The sequence below is a fragment of the Hyaena hyaena genome, unplaced genomic scaffold (assembly GCF_003009895.1).
Source record: "Hyaena hyaena isolate Hyena2069 unplaced genomic scaffold, ASM300989v1 scaffold_1747, whole genome shotgun sequence".
NCBI classification, from domain to species: Eukaryota; Metazoa; Chordata; class Mammalia; order Carnivora; family Hyaenidae; genus Hyaena; species Hyaena hyaena.
This window is the reverse complement of record NW_024082377.1, coordinates 20,428-27,586: the sequence shown is the minus strand read 5'-3', so window position 1 is coordinate 27,586 and position 7,159 is coordinate 20,428. Positions and strand designations below refer to the sequence as shown.

The window sequence follows — 7,159 nt, the reverse complement described above, 5'->3', positions numbered from 1 at the left end:
AGAACCAACTGTGCTTACGTTCAATGGCACCCACTGTAATGCAATTAATTTTTTCCAATACTATTCCTCTAGTAGATAAGCCGAGGAAAAGTGAGATCCATAATGATAAGCTACCTCCTATTTGTTCATTTTGAAGAGACTCATTGGGGACAGTGTTAATGAAATGATAGTGTCTAATTATAGAATTACAGTTATACACACAAGTGGCAGAATTAAGGAACTCGCCACCTAACAGGTAATGTCGCTGTCTGAACCTTGCTCTCGTTCTTTAAGGTGCCTCTCCCTTGGTCCAGACCTCATCCTTTCCTCGGGCCTGTTTTGGGATTCAGCCATCTTCTGAATGCTGGTAAAAGCCTAAGCTATAAGCAGCTTGCTTTTTGGTAGAACAACTCATGCCTAAGAAAGTTGATAATGATTTCAGAATTTCTTTTAATTGAGTTTTTAATTACAACACAGCAAATATCCCATTTGTATGTAATTTTGACAAAGATGACAAGCAATTTCATATTCTTTGGAGATCATTTGACAAGTGTGGGAGCCTATAGTTAAATACCAACTGCCTGGTTTTTTGGACAGGAGTACCTGACAACCACTTATTCAGGGAAGATCAGGAACTGGAGCATCTGGATCTCAATAAATTATTTGACAGAACAATCCAAGTGCTATACCACAAGCTGCTACTGGGAATGTAAATCTGATTGGCTGGCTTAGAATCTCGTTTTCCTAATTTATAGTCCACATATTATGTATAGCCAATGAGTGTTTGGACAGGTTTTACCATAAATAATTTTTTTCTTTCTTTAGACTATCAGCACAACAGATAAAATATGCAAATAAGTTCTTCTAAATCGCGAAGCTTAAATTTGAGATGGGTACCATGATTCTCTACTCTTTTTCTCCTTTGGGATTTACTCAAGAGTTCCAGAGCCCATGCCCAGAGTTACAGAGCTCTAGAACTACAATTAGACCAAAGAAACTGCTGTGTGCCACAGAGCAGAGAACCAATCCACCCGGCCCCTAATAACACCTCCCGTAAGTTTTCAAAGGCCATTTGCATGGCCTTTACAATATCCAGAGGTCCCAGATGAGGGATCTTTTTCAACCACAGAGGAGTAGTCCTCAGACTTTGGTTTTCGGAGACCAGGAAAGAAATTCTCCATTGGAGTCCTACTAAGGATAGTCACCTTTTTATCTTACCAATTAAAGATGTGTAATTTTTTCCCTTTTCACTCATTTGTTAATTTGTGAATATCTATCGAGCACGTACCATCTGCTGTTACTGAAGTATGCCCTGGAAATGCAATGAAAAACAAAGCTAGATGTAATCTATACCCTCAAATATTTTATAGTCTTGGTGGGAAAAGACAGTTATTAATAAATTATAATATTTATTATGATAATACTAATAGTTATAAAATTCACTTTGAGATAGGGACTATGATGGAAATAAATAAAATGGTTGTCTTAGAGGATGTAACACATTTTATACAGACAGAAAGGTCATAGAACCCTTCTTTAAAATGTGCTGAGAGAGGGTCTCCTGGGTAGTTCAGTCAGTTGAGCATCTGACTCTTGGTTTCAGCTCAGATCATGAGGTCATGGTTTTGTGGGTTTGAGCCCTGTGTGGGGCTCTGCACTGGCAATGTGGAGCCTGCTTGGAATTCTCTCTCTGTCTCTCTCTGTCTCTCTCTCTGTCTCTCTCTCTCTCTCTCTCTCCCTTTCTCTCTGCCCCTCCCCCATTCACACTGTCTCTGTCTCTCTCAAAAAAAATAAACTTTAAAATTGTGGTGGGACATTTGGGGGCATCTTTGAGCTTGCTGAGTGGACACCATGAGCAAAGCCTACCCTCTTGAGTTAAAAACAATTATGGACAAGAAATTATCATTGAAATTGGATGGTGGCAGACATGCCCAACGAATATTGCAGGGGTTTAATTCTTCTTTGAATCTTGTGATAGATGACTGTGGAGATGGCAACTGTGGGCAACAGCACAATATGGGAATGGTGGCAATATGAGGAAATAGTGTCATGATGTTGCAATGAGCATAAACAATGAGCGTGTTCAAAAGAAACCAGCTGCTTCCAAATATCCCCTCTCCATAGCACCTGTTTTACTACAATATAAAAATCAGACCATATGCATTTTCATGTTGAACTTTTTTGTTAAGTAAACTTTTGTTATAGTAAAAAAAATAATAAAATAAAATAAACGTGTGCTTGGATTCAGCAGATCTAAAACTATACAGGGCCTTGTAGACCACAATAAGGATTTTTAATTCTATGCTAAGAGTAATGGAAAGTAATTATTAACGAATTTTAAGCAGGATTTGTGCTTTTATGAGAGTGCTCTGGATGCTACTGGACAATGGATTGCAGGGAAGGAAGAATGGAAAGAGTGAGATCAGGTGGAACAGAATGTTGGTGCCATAGATGTGATTAGTGTGACAGCCATGCGATGGTGAGTTGTTGGGTTTGAAGAATATTTTGTAACAGGAATTGCCAAGACTCATTGATAGATGACAGATGAGGGAAGAAAGAGAGGGGTATCGAGGATGACTGAATATTCGTGGCTTGCGCAAACTGCCATTTCCTATACCATTACTGAGATAGAAGGAGCGAGAGAGGAACACATGGAAGCAGAACGGAACAGTCAGGGGTCCCTTTTGGGGCTTCTTAAATTTCAGGTGCCTGTGAGATATCCAAAGCAAGCAGATATACGAATCAGAAATTCGGAGGCATATTTTGCTGATAGATACACATTTAGGAGTTGTCAGCATATCGATGGTATTAAAGTCATGGGAGTAGATAAGATTTCAGAGAAATAAGCATTATGGAACTTGGAACCTTTTGAGGCTTGATACAGAAGGGGAAATCTTCAGAGCATCTTTATATGAAAGAGATGACTCTTTAACGCCCACAAAATAGGAAGAACATAATATCCGTTCTTTAAATTAAGGACATTTCATTGCATGAGATCCTCCCTCCACTGTGCTTACCATTCCTATTTTGCTTCACATCAGTCAGAAGTTTGTCATGGAGCAGCCATTGCAAACCACTGCCCTAGAGTTTCTGCAACTGCTTTGGACAGGAAGGACCTCATTTTGATAGCAGAACTTCTTATCCACTCCCCGTTTCACTTGACCTCTTAGACTCTTCAGGCTTAAAAATACTCTTGGGGTTGGAGCGCCTGGATGGCTCAGTCACTTAAGCATCTGACTTTGGCAAAGGTCATGATCTGACCACTGGTGACTTCAAGCCCCAAGTCGGGCCCTGTGCTGACAGCTCAGAGCCTGATGCCTGCTTCCGATTCTGTATCTCCCTCTCTCTTGGCCCCTCTGTCCACTCTGTCTCTCTCAGAAATAAATGCACGTTTAGGGCACCCTCCTACACTGTTGGTGGGAATGTAAACTGGTACAGCCCCTTTGGAAAACAGTGTGGAGTTTCCTCAGGAAACTAACAATAGAACTCCCCTATGACCCAGCAATATCACTGCTAGGAATTTACCCAAGGGATACAGAAATGCTGAGGCATAGGAGCACGTGTACCCCAATGTTCATAGCAGCACTCTCCACAATAGCTAAAACATGGAAAGAGCCTCAGTGTGCATCAACAGATGAATGGATCAAGAATATGTGGTTTATCTATACCATGGAATACTACATGGCAATGAGAAACAATGAAATCTGGCCATGTGTAGCAACATGGATGGACCTTGAGGGTGTTATGCTGAGCGAAATAAGTCAGGCAGAGAAGGACAAATATCATATGTTTGCACGTATAGGAGGATTAGGAGGAACTTGACGGAGGAACAAGGGGGAGAAGAAGGGCGGAAATGGTGGGGGAAAGGGAGAGAGGCAAACCATGAGAGACTCTTGAATGCTGACAAAAACTGAGGACTGATGGATGTGGGGGGGAGGAGGGGGATGGGCATGGAGGAGGACACTTGTGGGGATGAGCACTGAGTGTTATGTGGAAACTAATTTGACAATAAACTATTTGTAAAAAAAATAAATAAATAAATGCACGTTTAAAAAATGAAAATAAATAAATAAACACTTCTGGGGTTTCTAGACCAAAGTAGTTACACAAAGTAACACAAGAGCCTACAATATGACACCAGTTCCCTCCTATCCTGAAGCACAAAGTCTGTTACCTCCTACACATTCTGTGGCATTCATAAGGCAGAGGGCTACACTGCCAATTGTAGTATAGTTATATGTGTGCATCAGGGTGAATTAACACTTACATAGCCATCTCCTCCTCCTGTCCATCATATTATAGCATCCATCACAGTGTTCTTTGCTAGTGGACCTAGTAAAAGTTTCTGAATTATCTCATCACAATGTTCCAGACAGCCATGATCAATCAGATTGAATGCGGAAGTTATTGCAGTGATACTCCTAGCAATAATAACCATATATTATCATACTTGTAACTCTTAATTACTAGTAACTTTCTTAACACTTTGTGTCATGCAGTGCACTAAGGGTTGCCCATACCTCAACTTATGTAAGCCCCAACCACAACTTAGAAGGTTGGTTCCTTCTTACAGATGAAGAAGCAGAGGCTGAAAGATGGACTTCCCAGGTGTATATTTCATTATTGTTTTTACATTGTATTATAATAACATACCATTATCTGCAATGGCGGAAACTCCCTGGGACTCTATACTTTTCCTCTTCAAACCCTCAGCACCCAATAGTGCTTGGCACGTTTAAGGTGCTTGTTAAATATTGAAGATGATGTATCCTCTATAGTGACAGAAGCCTTTTGAAGGGCAATGATTGTCTTTGATGATTTAGAATCTCTCGCAGTTTGTAGCATAATTCTCAATAAATATTTGGAAGGTTGAATATGTGGGTTTAAAAAGGACTGAAAAACTCCTGGAAACTAAGAAGGTTCTGGAGAAGCTCCTGGTGGAGGGATTACCACTGGAGGAGGATTAAGAAGATGCGTCACCTAATATGCAGTGGCTGCAACTGTGGGTCCGAGTCTTATTGAAGCGTTCTTATCATGACCTGGGTGGAGAAAAGGAAGAAGCTGCTCGTCTTTGGAATTCACTAATAATTACAATTTGGAAAGTATCATGAACAGCTCAGGCAACAGAAATAAAACGCAAACAACCTTGGAGACCTGAGGTATGTAGGCTGGGAATAATAACTTTGTGAGCAGTTGAAAAAGGCAAGGCAGTGCATTCACCTGGGGGAAGAGAATCCAAACACGGAGCTGTTCTCAGGGAAGCAGACGCCAGAGTGCAGCAATGCCAAAGTAGGCCCAGGGGGCATAGTGGTCTGCAAATTAAATTCAGGCCAGCCAGGCAGTCTGGCAGGATGAAAGGGAAGGCCAGGTTGAGGCTGCCTGTGCAGAAGGGCGCGGAATAACAGTTGTTCCTCTGTGGACACTTGGAGCTGAGCAGCACCTGGCACCACACGCTCTCTTTCCACCACCTCATTACTGGGGAAGCACAGGCAATTTGGAAGGAGTGCAGAGAATAGCAACAAGAGTGAATGAATTCAAGAAAGGACGTTGATGAAAGATCAAAAGAATTAGATAGCCGTTGTATAGTTGCAGAAAGCTAAAGGGAAGAGGAGGGAGAGGCCCGGAAAGTCAAAATAAATATCCAAGTCCTCTCTAAAATAACCAAGTGGAAACTTGTGAATACCCATCAAAACAAGACTTATCAGATGAAAATGGACATTTTCTTCCAGGCCATGGGCTCCTTGCCTGAACTGGCACTTTGCCTACCCAGGTGCTCAGTAAATACTGTCTTGTAAAATAACCTTCGTTTGCCAAAAGAGCATAGGATCCAGGAAATAGACCAATAGGAAGCACATTAGAAAATCAGCCAACCCTTTCCACCCTTTCCTTAGTGCCCAGTGAGGGCAGAATTAAAGGAACTAGATTTCTGTTGTGTTTTTCAGGTCAGACTCTTTTCAGTGATGAAGTTGCCTCTTCCCATCCAGATAAATACAGAACAAAATAGAAACCTCTGGAGCTCAGGGAATGCCTAAGACACGGTTGGCTAGCCTTTGCTTAAATCCTATCACTGCAATTTCCTTTATGTCAAGGGGACTGGGGAGATGCTAATTTTTTCCCCTCCCAGGTGGTGGAGGAGGTGAGTAGTGAAAGCTGTACCTCCAGACTAAAGGTGGACTTCGTGGAGTTCACTTTTTAAAGGTCAAACATAAAAAAGTCCAACTAGATGGATGAGGGGTTAATTCTTTGTTTTATAGAAAGAAGCCTCTGAAAACAGCAACTACCCGGCTGCTATTGAGTCTGTCTTTGTCTTCAGATCATTAACTCCACTGTTGTTAACCTGGAGCCCGAGATAGTCAAGTATTCAGATTCCCAGCCAGTTGCAAAGCAATCACACACCCGTTATTAAGCTCTAGCTGCAGTGGGCTCCTTGTACTCCTCAAATATGCCAACCCTCTGAAACATGCTGTTTCCCTCTCTGCTGGGTTTGCTCACCCACCCACTTCCTTGCCCCATTCCTGCTTTCTGCAGGGCTGGCTCCCTCTCATTCCTCTCTTCTCAACTTAAGTGTTGACTCTTCTATGAAATATCTGTTTGGAATGATTTTGCCTCCAAATTCGAGGAAATCTTATCAATAGTGGCTCCAGCCAGTAGATATTAATAACCTGCTAAAAAGTTCAGAGTAAATAGTCCCGTCCAAACCATGGCTTAGCTATGTCATCAGGGACTCAGGACCCCATCACTGTGCTCCATCCCCCGCTGCGTACGGCTTGCATCTGTGTCATCTCAAGTTGTCTGGTCCATCCACCGCATCACATCCATGCTGCAGACAGAATAACATGGGAGGAGTTAAAGATGGTGAAGGGCTTTTTTCTAGGGAGGCTCTTTACCTTTTTGTGCAGAAAGGACCACTGTCCCCAGAGACCCCTAATTATGTCTAATTAGTTAGAACTGTGCCACGTGCAAGTGAGTCTGGGAAATCAGTATTAGCTTCCCAACCTCTATAGTAGAACAAGGCCAGAGAAAACGGGGCACACAGATAACTTTCAGGTAGCCAAACTTCAGTGACTGCCATGGTGTTTTCCTGGGCCCTGCTTCGTTTTTTCTCTCTCTTAGTTCCCTACTTCTCTTCATGGCATTTTCATGGTTTGTAGATGTACAGTTATAATCCCACTAGAAGGTG

At 42.0% G+C, this 7,159-nt stretch overlaps 1 pseudogene; it reads left to right on the top strand.

Moving 5' to 3' along the window:
* The first annotated feature begins 1,830 nt into the window (after positions 1-1,830).
* LOC120226550 lies at positions 1,831-2,043 on the top strand (annotated as a pseudogene).
* Positions 2,044-7,159: the final 5,116 nt, after the last annotated feature.